We start from the raw sequence: 13881 nt of genomic DNA, 5'->3' as shown, positions 1-13881 counted from the left end.
GATGTATTTCATATGGTTTTACTTAAAGATAATTCATATTACAACATTTCTGGTGAGCAATTGGCTATATAAACCAAAAATTTTCTAAAAAGTATTTTTTTTTGGAACAAGCAAATCCATTTCTTGGAATTCATGCTGAGGGAAATCAACATGAATGTATCTTCAAATGTTTAGCAACATAGATATTCGTCAGAGCAGTGTTTATTTTTAAAACACTGAAAAACCTAAATGTCTAATAACATAATCTTTTTAAATTTGTGGTACATTAATATAAGCCACTTAAATATTGTAGAAGAATTTTTAATTGTCTTAGAAAGATAATCAAGATATAGTGTTACATTTTTTTAAAAAGTCCAAACAGTATGTTCTAAATTATTATTTTGTATAAATGAGTATGTGAATATGTGAAAGACCATAATTGAACATCTGTATACTAATCTATAATCTCACTAACTAAACACTAATAATCATTTAATTCTTTTTACTTGTCCAGATTTTTTACAATAATTTGTATGTTTTGTAATAAGAAAAACAAAATTTAATAATTTTAATATTTCAAAGTAATTATGAAGATAATTTTTTATTCCATAAAATATAACTAAGACATTTGAGGACTTTATAAAAGTTAATTTTATTTTCACATATAAATTGTTTGGGCAAGGTAAAGGATGGTAAGATCTCACTCAGTCCACAAACCACAAGAAAAAAATTATCTGAGTTCATCAATGGAAGTATCCAACAAGACAATTTAACTCTTTTTCACAACCAAAAATATGTTTTTCCAGTTTCTGTGGTAAATACATACTGATCAATCTTTAAATAGAATTACATCATTTTATTGAAAGAAACTCTTCAGCTATTAGGGTGCTACTATATACAATACTTTTTTACTAAAAATATACGAACAAAAGATGTGTGGGATTTTGTTTGTTTTTATTTTGTGTCCAGTAGCTAATGCTTCTGCTCATGAAAAGTTCAATATTCCAATACTCACTCATTAAAGGATATAAATTTAATTTCTTTAGTTACTGTGTCCTAAAATGTTCAGCACCAAGGTATGGCCAGCAATTGTTTACAACGTGGGAACTACAACCTGCTCAAGAACACAGAGGGATTTCTGAATGGTGGAATTTTTTTCCTTCATGCTAAAGCACCAGTGGCTAACCTGCTACATTAAGCAGTACACATGCCAGCTTCTGACAGAGCTTAAAATGCTAATGGTGGATTCTTCTTCATTTAAAGACTGCCTCAGAGCTGGATCCTACCACCTGAGTTCTAGTTCCATATTTTCCACTAAGTGCTATGTGTTTGTGATTTGATTACTCAAACAATTCTAGATTCTCAAATACTTCATCTATATATGTCCACATATATAGCCGTTTGAAAAAGATGATTCAAAAAGAAATCTGTAAAAGATAATATCTAAACCATAAGATTGTTTCTGGCTCTAGCATTTTTACTCTAGGCACTCCTTACTCAACAAACATTCTTCTCTTTGAAAAGTTTCAAAGACATGAAACAATTGTACAAACAATTCACATTATTCTAGTGGCCCATTTTTATTTTTTATTTTATTTTATTTTCCTAGGATGAATGTGTTTATTTTTCATTTTTTAAATTTTATTGGAGTATAGTTGATTTACAATATTGTGTCAGTTTCAGGTGTACAACAAAGTGAATCAGTTATACATGTACATATATCCATACTCTTTTTAGATACTTTTCCCATATAGGCCATTACAGAGTATTGAGTAGAGTTCCCTGTGCTATACAGTAGGTTCTTATTAGTTACTTATTTTATGTATAGTAGTGTGTATATGTCAGTCCCAGTCTCACAATTTATCCTTCCCCTACCCCCTTATCCCCTGGTAACCATAAGTTTGTTTTCTACATCTGTGACTCTACTTCTCTTTTGTAAGTAAGTTCATTTGTACCCCCTTTTTTTTAGATTCCACATATAAGCAATATGATATTTTGTCTCTCTGTGTCTGACTTACTTCACTCAGAATGACAAACACTAGGTCAATCCATGTTGCTGCAAATGGCATTCTTTTGTTTTTTTTATTGCTGAGTAATATTCCATTGTATATATGTACCACATCTTCTTTATCCATTCCTCTTTTGATGGACATTTAGGTTGCTTCCATGTTTTGGCTACTGTAAATAGTGCTGCAATGAACATTGGGGTGCATGTATCTTTTTGAATTATGGTTTTCTCTGGGTATATGCCCAGGAGTTGGATTGCTGGGTCATATGGTAGTTCTATTTTAAGTTTTTTAAGGAACCTCCATACTGTTCTACATAATGGCTGTATCAATTTATATCCCTACCAATAGAGCAGGAGGGTTCCCTTTTCTCCATGTCCTCTACAGCATTTATTGTTTGTAGATTTTTTGATGATGGCCATTCTGATCGGTGTGAGGTGATACTTCATTGTTGTTTTGATTTGCATTTCTCTAATAATTAGTGATGTTGAGCATCTTTTCATGTGCTTTTTGGTCATCTGTACATCTTCTTTGGAGAAATGTCTATTTAGATCTTCCCTCCATTTTTTGATTGGGTTATTTGTTTTTTTGGTATTGAGTTGCATGAGCTCTTTGTATATTTTGGAGATGAATCCCTTGTAAGTTGCTTCGTTTGGAAATATTTTCTCCCATTCTGAGGGTTGTCTTTTCGTCTTGTTTATGGCTTCCTTTGCTGTGCAAAAGCTTTGAAGTTTAATTAGATCCCATTTGTTTATTTTTGTTTTTATTTTCATTACTCTAGGAGGTGGGTCAAAAAAGCTCTTGCTGCGATTTATGTCAAAGAGTGTTCTGTTTATGTTTCTCTCTAAGAGTTTTATAGTGTTCAGCCTTACATTTAGGTCTTTAATCCATTTTAGCTTATTTTTGTATATGGTGTTAGGGAGTGTTCTAATTTCATTCTTTTACATGTAGCTATCCAGTTTTCCCCGCACCACTTATTCAAGAGACTGTCTTTTCTCCATAGTATATTCTTGCCTCCTTTGTAATAAATTAGATGATCAGAGGTGCCTCAATTTAACTCTGGGCTTTCTATCCTGTTCCATTGATCTATATTTCTGGTTTTGTGCCTGTATATACTGTCTTGATGACTGTAGCTTTGCAGTATAGTCTGAAGCCAGGGAGCCTGATTCCTCCAGCTCTATTTTTCTTTCTCAGGATTGCTTTGGCTATTCGGGGTCTTTTGTGTTTCCCTACAAATTATAAAATTTTTACTTCTGATTCTGTGAAAAATGCAACTGGTAATTAGATAGGGATTGAACTGAATCTGTAGATTGCTTTGGGTAGTATAGTCATTTTCACAACATTAATTCTTCCAATCTAAGAACATGGCATACCTCTCCATCTCTTTGTATCATCTTTGATTTCTTTCATCAGTGTCTTATAGTTTTCTGAGTACAGGTCTTTTACGTCCTTTGGTAGGTTTATTCCTAGGTATTTTATTCTTTTTGTTGCAGTGGTGAATGGGATTCTTTCCTTAATTTCTCTTTCTGATCTTTTGTTGTTAGTGTATAGCAAGAGATTTCTATGCATTAATTTTGTATCCTACAACCTTACCAAATTCATTGATTAGTTCTAGTAGTTTTCTGGTGGCATCTTTAGGATTTTCTATGAATATGATCATCTAATCTACAAACAGTGACAGTTTTACTTTTCTTTTGCAACTTACATGCTTTTATTTCTTTTTCTTCTCTGATTGCCGTGGCTAAAACTTCCAAAACTATATTGAATAATAGTGGTGAGACTGAGCACCCTTGTCTTGTTCCTGATCTTAGAGGAAATGTTTTTGGTTTTTCACCATTGAGAATGATGTTGGCTGTGAGTTTGTAATACATGGCTTTTATTATGTTGAGGTAGGTTCCCTCTATACCCACTTTCTGGAGAGTTTTTATCATAAATGGGTGTTGAATTTTGTCAAAAGCTTTCTCTTCATCTATTGAGAGGATCATATCATTTTTATTCTTTGATTTGTTAGTATGGTGTATCACATTGATTGATTTGTGTGTATTGAAGAATCTTTGCATCCCTGGGATAAATCCCATTTGATCAGGGTGTATGATCTTTTTAATGTGTTGTTTGATTCTGTTTGCTAGTATTTTGTTGAGGATTTTTGCGTCTACATTCATCAGTGATATTGGCCTGTGTGGTTTTTGTATCAGGGCGATGGTGGCCTTGTAGAATGAGTTTGGGAATGTTCCTTCCTCTACAATTTTTTGGAAGAGTTTGAGAAGAGTAGGTGTTAGCTCTTCTCTAAATGTTTGATAGAATTCATCTGTGAAGCCATCTGGACCTGGACTTTTGTTTGCTGGAAGATTTTTAATCACTGTTTCAATTTCAGTACTTGTGATTGGTCTGTTCATATTTTCTATTTCTTCCTGCTTCAGTATTGGAAGGTTGTACCTTTCAAAGAATTTGTCCATTTCTTCCAGGTTGTCCATTTTATTGGCATAGAGTTGCTTGTAGTAGTCTTTTATGATCCTTTGTATTTCTGTGATGTCAGTTGTAACTTCTCCTTTTTCAATTCTTATTTTATTGATTTGAGTCCTCTCCCTTTTTTTCTTGATGACTCTGGCTAAAGGTTTATCTGTTTTGTTTATCTTCTCAAAGAACCAGCTTTTAGTTTAACTGATCTTTGCTATTGATGCCTTCATTTCTATTTCATTTATTCCTGATCTCATCTTTATGATTTCTTTCCTTCTACTAACTTTGGGTTTCATTTGTTCTTCTTTCTCTAATTGAGTTAGATGTAAGGTTACGTTGTTTATTTGAGATTTTTCTTGTTTCTTGAGGTAAGATTGTACTGCTATAAACTTCCCTCTTAGAACTGCTTTTGCTGAATCCCATAGGTTTAGGATTATCACATTGTCATTGTCATTTTTCTCTAGGTATATTCTTATTTCCTCTTTTATTTCTTCAGCAATCCATTGGTTATTTAGTAAGATATTGTTTAGTCTCCATGTGTTTGTGTTTTTTACACTTTTTTTCCTATAACTGATTTCTACTCCCATAGCGTTGTGGTCAGAAAAGATGCTTGATATGATTTCAATTTTCTTAAATTTACCAAAGCTTGATTTATGATCCAAGATGTGGTCTATCCTGGAGAATGTTCCTTGTGTTCTTGAGATGAAAGTGTATTCTGCTGCTTTTGGATGGAGTGTCCTATAAATATCGATTAAGTCTATCTGATCGGATGTGTCATTTAAAACTTGTGTTTCCTTATTAATTTTCTGTCTGGATGATCTGTCCATTGATGTAAGTGGGGTGTTAAAGCCCCCCACTATTATTATGTTACTGTTGATTTCCCTTTTTATGGCTATTAACATTTGCCTTACACGTTGAGGTGCAACTATGTTGGGTGCATATATATTTACAATCGTATGTCTTCTTCTTGGATTGATCCCTTGACCGTTATGTAGTGTCCTTCCTTGTCACTTGTTAACAGTCTTTATTTTAAAGTCTATTTTGTCTGATGTAAGTATTGCTACTCCAGCTTTCTTTTGATCCATTTGCATGGAATATCTTTTTCCATCCCCTCACTTTCAGTCTGTGTGTGTCCCTAGCTCTGAGGTGGGTCTCTTGTAGACAGCATATATACGGGTCTTGTTTTTGTATCCATTCAGCCAGTCTTTCTCTTTTGTTTGGAGCATTTAATCCACTTACATGTAAGGTAATTATCAATATGTATGTTCCTATTGCCATTTTCTTAATTGTTTTGGGTTTGTTTTTGTAGGTCTCTTTACTTCCCTTCCTCTTTTGTTCTCTTCTCTTGTGTTTCTTGCCTAGAGAAGTTCCTTTAGCAAGTGTTGTAAAGCTGGTTTGGTGGTGCTGAATTCTCTTGTCTGTAAAGCTTTGTAAATTGTCTGTAAAGCTTTTGATTTTTCTGTTGAATCTGAATGAGAGCTTTGCTGGGTAGAGTATTCTTGGTTGTAGGTTTTCTCTTTCATCATTTTAAATATATACTGCCACTCCCTTTTGGCCTGCAGAATTTCTGCTGAAAAATCAGCTGATAACCTTATGGGGATTTTATTTGGTGCCTTTTCCTTGTTGCTTTTAATATTTTTTCTTTGTATTTAATTTTGTTAGTTTGATTAATATGTGTCTTGGCATGTACCTCTTTGGGTTTATCCTGTATGGGACTCTGTGCTTCGTGGACTTGGGTGACTTTTCCATGTTAGGGAAGTTTTTGACTATGATCTCTTCAAATATTTTCTCAGGCCTTTTCTCTTTTTCTTCTACTTCTGGGACCCCTATAATTCAAGTGTTGCTGTGTTTCATGTCATCCCAGAGGTCTCTGAGACTGTCCTCATTTCTTTTATTTTTTTTTTCTTTATTCTGTTCCATGGCAGAGATTTCCACCATTCTGTCTTCCAGGTCATTTATCCGTTCTTCTGCCTTAGTTATTCTGCTAATGATTTCTTCTAATGTGTTTTTCATTTCAGTTACTGTCTTGTTCATCTCTGTTTGTTTGTTTTTTAGTTCTTCTAGTTCTTTGTTAAACTTTTCTTGTATCTTCTTGATCCGTGCCTCCATTCTCTTTCCAAGATCTTGGATCATCTTTACTATCATTACCCTGAATTCTTTTTCAGATAGATTGCTTATCTCCTCTATATTTAGTTGTTCTTGTAGGTTTTTATCTTGCTCCTTCCTCTGCAACATATTTCTTTGTAGTCTCATTTTGTCAAACCTACTGTGTTTGTGGTCTCCTTTCCACAGGCTGCTGGATCGCACTTTCTCTTGCTTCTGGTGTCTGAACCCTGGTGGGTGAGGTTGGTCCAGAGGTTTGTGCTCCTATCCCCTTGATAGGGGTGCTGTGATGATCAGAGCCTACCCTAGATATTGAGCAGTGCCTCCCCTTTGCTCTGTGGTTGTCACTGTCCTGTCAGAGATGGAGTCTGCTCTCTAGTTGGAGCACTCCCATTGGGAGAGAAGCCACTGAGTTTTCCTCCTTTGGAGCTGTTCACCTGTGAATGTGCTCTATTGTGTCTCCTTCTGCTCATTGTGTGGGCTCATGAAGTGTACTGTTTGTTGGCACTGCTCAGTCCCACCTTAACTGTGGGTATGCCAGCAATTGCCCCTGGTGACTCTCAGGCGTTGTTTTCACCCAGCGACTGATGCAGGTCCATGCGGTTAGGTCCCAATACTGCAGTATTCTTGCACCTAGACCCATTGTGGGAGCTATTGAGGCATCTCAAACTCTGATCTGGCCCTACCCTCACTTGCACATGCCCGCAGAGCCCACAGCTGCTAATGTCAGACACACCCCAGCTGCATTAGCACTTTTTGTCCTTTCAAATGCTTTGCAAGTGCTGAATTTAGGGATCTGTCAGTGAAGGTGTAACTTCACAGTTCTCACAGCCACGAGGAGAGATTTCAGTTCTTCTTCCTTAGGGCTCAGCTGTGGTTTCAGGTCCTCCTCTGGGTGAATTTCCTAGTGGGGGGAGTTATCCACACCCTCCTGGGACAGCAGTGTGGGTGCCGGCACCCACTGGCATATTTCCCAGTAGTGGAAGCTTTCTGCACCATCCTGGGAGAGTGGGGTGTTCTGGCACCCACTGACGGATTTTCCAGTTGTGGAAGCTTTCCATGCCTTCCCGAGACAGCATGGGCAGGTCCTGAGGCCCACTGGCAGAATTCCCAGTGGCTGGATCTGTCTGCGCCCCTCCGGGTGAGTGGTGGTGGGTCCTGCGGCCCTGGACCATTTTTAAAAATATAAACTGGAAACAATTATAAAGCTGTTTATAAACACTCACTATTGGAAATGGAATTTTCTTTTTGTTCTCAAGTAAGCAATGAAGACAACTTCCTATTGAGGAATCAAAAACCCAGTGAATTGTTACAGAAATGCCTACCAACATAAATGACATCTATTTTTAATTAAACTTTTCATCTATTTTTAAACTAAAGTTCATTAGTGACTTGTTTTAAATATTTGATTATAGATTGTATTTTATTTTGATTTGCATGTAATTAAATGTAATCTGCACTTTTGAACACCCATATGCATTTATATCCTTGATTTGATTTTTTTTTTTTTAAAAAGGACACTACTTCTGGAACTTTCTGGGTCCTTGTTTAGCTATTACCTTGAGTGGTTGGTATAAGTACCAAGCAAATATTTGTGAAACTCTTTTAAGTTTTCACAATCCATTCACATAATTTATTATTGTGAGTATCAAATGAGATGTTATACAAAATATAATTATTCTTGTTTTTTTAAGTAGAGAAATGGAGAAAGAAACCAATATTATAGCTTAGACCAATAATATCCAGTCACTGAACTCTAATTTTTTAAACAAAATTCTAATTTAAATCTCCGAATGACTAGAATAGATAATTATTTTCTAGATGAGAAAACAAAAACTCAAGAATTTTTAAAAGTTATACAAGGCTGAATAATAAATAAGTGTGGGTTTGGGGAAATAATCTGTTAAATATGTAAAAACATCTACAGTTGATGACGCTTCACTTATTGAAGCATTTCTCAATTTCAAGTTAAAAGGTATTATAACTTCCCCTTTTCGATATTTGGAAGTTTTCCCCTTACTATCCTGAAAATAAACATCTTTAAGTTAATTCAAGTAATTCAAGTACACTTCTGTGCCTTGCAAACTAAGGAGTCTTAAATCACTTATTGAAATAGTGATTTACTCAGTGTGAAAAATTACAATATGCAAAGCATATTTGCATATATATTAATAAAATAAGATTCTCTAAAAGTTAATTTTGCTAAGCAGATTGATTTTTCCCTCACTTTTCATGTCCTTAACTCATTTCCCCATCCATCCACCCATCCTTCCTTCCTTCCTTATTATAGGCAGTGACCATATCAAGGGCTGAGATAACAATGACACTCCCTGCCTCCTGGAAGCTCACACTCCAGAGGAGAAGACTCTGAGAAAAGTAACATAATTTGAAAAAATGATATTATAGAATGTGAACAAACAGCTTAGGGCCTAAAAGAGAAAAAAGAAACTAGAAACATTTACTGATATTTCTAACATACCTTTGCCAGTCATTTGTCATTTTAGAATTTGACATTTGAAGTAATGTCTAAAATTCCTCACAAAAGCACCGATATTCCCATTGTGAATTTTAGTTAGACAAAGCAATGACTTTTCATGTTTTCCATAAGTGGACTTTATATAATGTAAATGTTTTATGTGGAACCAGAAAAAGAAATAGAATTGATATTTTAAAATAACATACTTGCACAAAATTTACCCAGAGAGGAAACCTCTAGTGATGCAATTTTTCACAAACTGTGATAGGAGTAGGATACAAGAATGTAAGGTTTGCCACAAAGAATTTTTAAAATTACACTATCATTATTTGTTTGGATAAGGAACATCATAGAGAAAAAAAGACATGTGTGGCCATTACTATTTCCAATCTTATATTCTTATAGTGTTTGAGAGCTGGAAAGAGCCTTAATGACACCATCCCTCTGGCCTGCAGAATTTCTGCTGAAAAATGCTCTGTGCTCTTTCTGCTCACATAGGGCCAGTGGAGGTCCTCCTCCACTGGAGAAAGAGCACAGAGTTCCATCTGAGACACAGTAAGCTGCAGTGCTAGAGGGGGAGGTATCAGCACATTGTTGGAAAGGAATTTTAGAAAGAGCACAGATCTAGGTAATGTTTGATGGCTAGAACAAGTGTGATTCCTATGAGAGAAAACTGAATGCCAAGAAGACTCTATGTATCTGTTATTATAATGCCTACATTAATGTAAGCAGTGTTAAGTTACTTGTGAAATCTGCCCATGCTCTTCAAGTCACCTGTAAGTCTACTTTCCCCACTAGGTCTTCCCCATTAATGAGCAGCTCAAGTATCAGTACCAACAAAGAGCTTCTCCAGCCACCCTTACTCGCACTGATTTTGTCTTTAATAGCCAAGGTTGTGTTATGTTGAAGACACAGCTGCCTGTGTTCAAATCCAGATCTGCCACTTATGAGTTACATGAGCTTAGGCAAGTACTCAATCTGCCTTTACGAGGGAACTCCTCATATATGCACAGTTTAATTAATCAGTACTCTTCACATTGCTTCATTATGTTAGCTTTGTCCATTTAACTAAATGATAGATTTTGTGTCTGACAAAATTCTTGAGTAGATGATGAATATTGTTAAATGCTATTGAAAATCCATATGTAAATTAATATTTGAGGTTTGGAAGGTGTTCCTATACAATAACATCTCTAGTTTTAAGGGCTTGAATTTGATTTCCAAGATTTCTTCTAGCTCCATAAGCCTTTTAATTTAGTGACAAGAAACCAAGGCCCAGAGGGGTTAAGTGATAAGATCAAAAACAAACAGCTAGTTATTTACGGGATCAATTGATTCTTGACTTTTAATCTTGTATTCTTTCTCTAATATCATATTAGTAAAGAAAGGTAAGCGTTATTTGAATGGTTTAAGTACAGGTCTGCCTGTATGTTAATGAATTGCTTCTTAAAAGTCTTTCAAGTACTATTTTCCAAAATCAAAACTGCATCAGATATTCTTAGAAGTCAAAGCGGGAGATCTATGAATAAAGTCTGGCTATCTGTAAGGTGGCTAAAATTTTAAAATACATACACTGTAAATATGTGAGATATATATATATATATCGATATATATATAGATACATATATATACACATCTCTGGGAGAATAGAGTCCAGAACTTTAATACACAGAGTGATCCACAATCCTTAAAAAAAGGTAAGAACCATTGATATAAATCATCTATTAAGTCCCTTTAATTCTAAAACTCTATGACTCTATCATTAAATCTGTTAATTATAAGCTGCTAGATTTTTGTGGTCAAATATTTCATAATTAGCATGAATTGGAATGTAATACATACTATTTTAAACTTCAGAAAAAGAATGAGATAAACTTCTATTTTTAAGAGAACACTAAAATAAATATTTTCATCCTTTCTGGCTTAGGGTCACTGCATTTTGGAACTCAGAGAATGAATGAACTTTATATTACAATGGAGGGCAATGCAGCACAAACTATAAAAGTGCTTAAATCCAGGAAGGCTACATCATCTCTTCAGCAGAGCAACACACTGCTTTCCAACCATGGACATACCAAGCTGTGAATAATTATTTATAGAAACATTCTTCCTCCAGTTTGTACTAGATCGGTCTTATTTTAAAAAACAAAAATATAATCAATTAGAACCAAAACTGAATAAATTTAATATAGTAATAAGACACAAATCAAGAGGTACCTTTATCTTCTTTGGGCAAATTGTTTAACCTTGTCCAGGTCTCAATTTCCTCTGTTATAAAAATAAGGAGGTGAGGAATCAAATCTCCTCCATTTTTTCTTCATCTGCTAAAACTTTACTCATCCCTTAGATATGGCTTCCCTCAAATTGTTTGTACCTAGTTAACAGAAGATAGAAGGAAAATGGAGAAGCATGAATAAGAGGGCTTTCTAATTCTTCCTGGGTCAGCCTTTCAGAATGCAGTATATTATTCACAGTGCTAAAAATTCTCAAATCACAAAAACTATTTTTCCTGTATTCAAAAAAGGGAAGTTTAAAAATGCCTTCCAAAAACAAATGATTTCAAGAGTCACAGCTGTTTAGAAAAAAATAGCAACAAGAGGCATTTAGGTATAGATACAGTAAAATTATTCATTTTGTTTCTGTCACATCAGAATTTGAAGAAATTTTTATATTCACTATAGGAGGTAAAAGGATGAGGCACACTGCTCCCCAGTGATCAAGTAAATTAAGAACTGAGAGGGAAGGTAGTAAAGGAAACCTTTTGTATGTGAATGTTTACATTTTTTCTATTTTGTATATCATTTAAAATTGTTCAAAGAGGAAAAAGAAAACCAACATATGATAACTTAGATGTTGAAGATTAATATTTAAATTTTTAACCAAATCTATGTTATTTATAGCAGGGGTCAGCAAACTATAGTTAGTGGACCAGCAACTATTTTTGTAAATAAAGTTTTTTGGGGAATATGCAGAGTGATATCTGCTTCATGGCAACATAATATGTCTTTCCTATTTGTGCCCCATTTTTAACAACTAAATTTTGGCATCCATCCATGAACAAAAGTACCTCTGTGGGAGTCGTGGGATCCAGCACCATATGCCAAGGGACCCAGGAGGAGTCTCTTCCACTTATGAATTGGCAGACAGATCTCTCTACAGGTGATGAAACCAGCAAGATCTGACAAATGGGCCCAGTCCCTTTCAGGCTTGGTTGGAGAAAACCTAGAGAGTGCTACTTTGGGGAGACACCCATGGATGAGAGAGCCTTTATAGAAAAGTCCAGCCTTCCCAAATAGAGATTCCAACACTCCACTGGAGCAAAAAAAAAGTGGGGGGTGAACCCAAGTTTGGACATATTGGAGAAGGTAAGAGGAACTTTGCAAGCACCACTCCTCTCCCAAGGCAGCACAGCATGGGGACCTCTCTATCAGAGGAGAGAGCAGCTACTCCAGTTGTGTGGGGCACTGCTAGAGAAACACATTTCTCTCCTGCAGCACCCAGAGTACTGCATTGAGCCTCCCTGATGGGGATGGAGGGGGAGGTCAGGAAAGAGGCAGATAAGAATATCAAGGGGCATTAAAGGAATGCCGTTTCTGCTGTCTGCTTTCAAGATTCCAGCAAGAAGCCTAACCAAGAGCTGCTGGGAGAACACTTTAAGATTCCCCTACCTCCCATCTCCAATCGCCTGAATAATATGCCTATATTTCCCCCAACTCTGGGGCTGGATCCTGTACACATACCTGAGTTTGGTGACCAAGCTCTGCTAGACAGAGTACCCTCAGAAAACTAGGCCAAGGTATCAGCAAGGGAGAAACCACAAACATGAGCTATAGAACCACATTTTGAAAAACAACAGAGAGATTTCCTGCAGCTGGCCTGGTGAGCTGTAAGAACCAGATAAGACATAAGACCTCTGCCACAAGAGTGAACAAGAAGTATGGAGCAGGTGTATCCATACAAGGTTGGAGAAAGCCCCAGATAAAAGCAGGCCAATAAAAAGTATCTCCCACCTGAGGATAATTGGTAAAGATTTGAGGAGGTGACTGATACATCTAGTGCAAAAACAGCAATGCAAAACTCCAGGGAACATGAAGAATGAAGAAAACGTTATCACCAAAAGCAATGATAGTCCTCTAGTAACTGAACTCAAAGACACAAAATTTTGCAATGTAACTGATAAAAAAATATCAAAACAGCTGTTTTGAGGAAACTCAACAAACTACAAGAAAACAGAAAGCCATTCAACAAAATCAGGAAAACAATACATGAACAAAATCAGAAATCAACAGAGATAGGAATCATAAAAAGGAACTAAATAGGAATTCTAGAGCTGAGGAATTCAATGAATGAAATGAAGAATGCAATATAGACCATCTACAGCAGAATAGACCAAACAGAAGATAGAATCAGTGATATATAGGATAGGAACTTTGAAATACCAAGTCAGAGGAGAACAATTAAAAAAGAAAGATACTCCATGCAAGTGAAAACCAAAAGAAAGTGGAGGTAGCTATACTTATATCTGATAAAGTAAACATTAAGCCAAAAAAATAACAAGAGACAAAGACAGTCATTATATAATGATAAAGGGGGTCAATTCATTAAGAAGATGAAACAATTGTAAATATATACACACTCTACATCAGAGCACCCAAATGTATTAAACAAATACTAACAGATCTGAAGGAAGAAAGAGACAATACAATAATAGAGGATTCAATACCCCACTTTTAGCAATGGATAGATATCCAGACAGAACGTAAATCAAGGAAACATTGAACCTGAATCATGTATTTCACCAAACTGACCAAGCAGACGCCTATAGAAAATTCCATCTGACAGTAGCAGAATACACATTCT

This window comes from Balaenoptera musculus, chromosome 8 (assembly GCF_009873245.2).
Source record: "Balaenoptera musculus isolate JJ_BM4_2016_0621 chromosome 8, mBalMus1.pri.v3, whole genome shotgun sequence".
Lineage (NCBI taxonomy): Eukaryota > Metazoa > Chordata > Mammalia > Artiodactyla > Balaenopteridae > Balaenoptera > Balaenoptera musculus.
Note: the sequence above shows the minus strand (reverse complement) of the source record.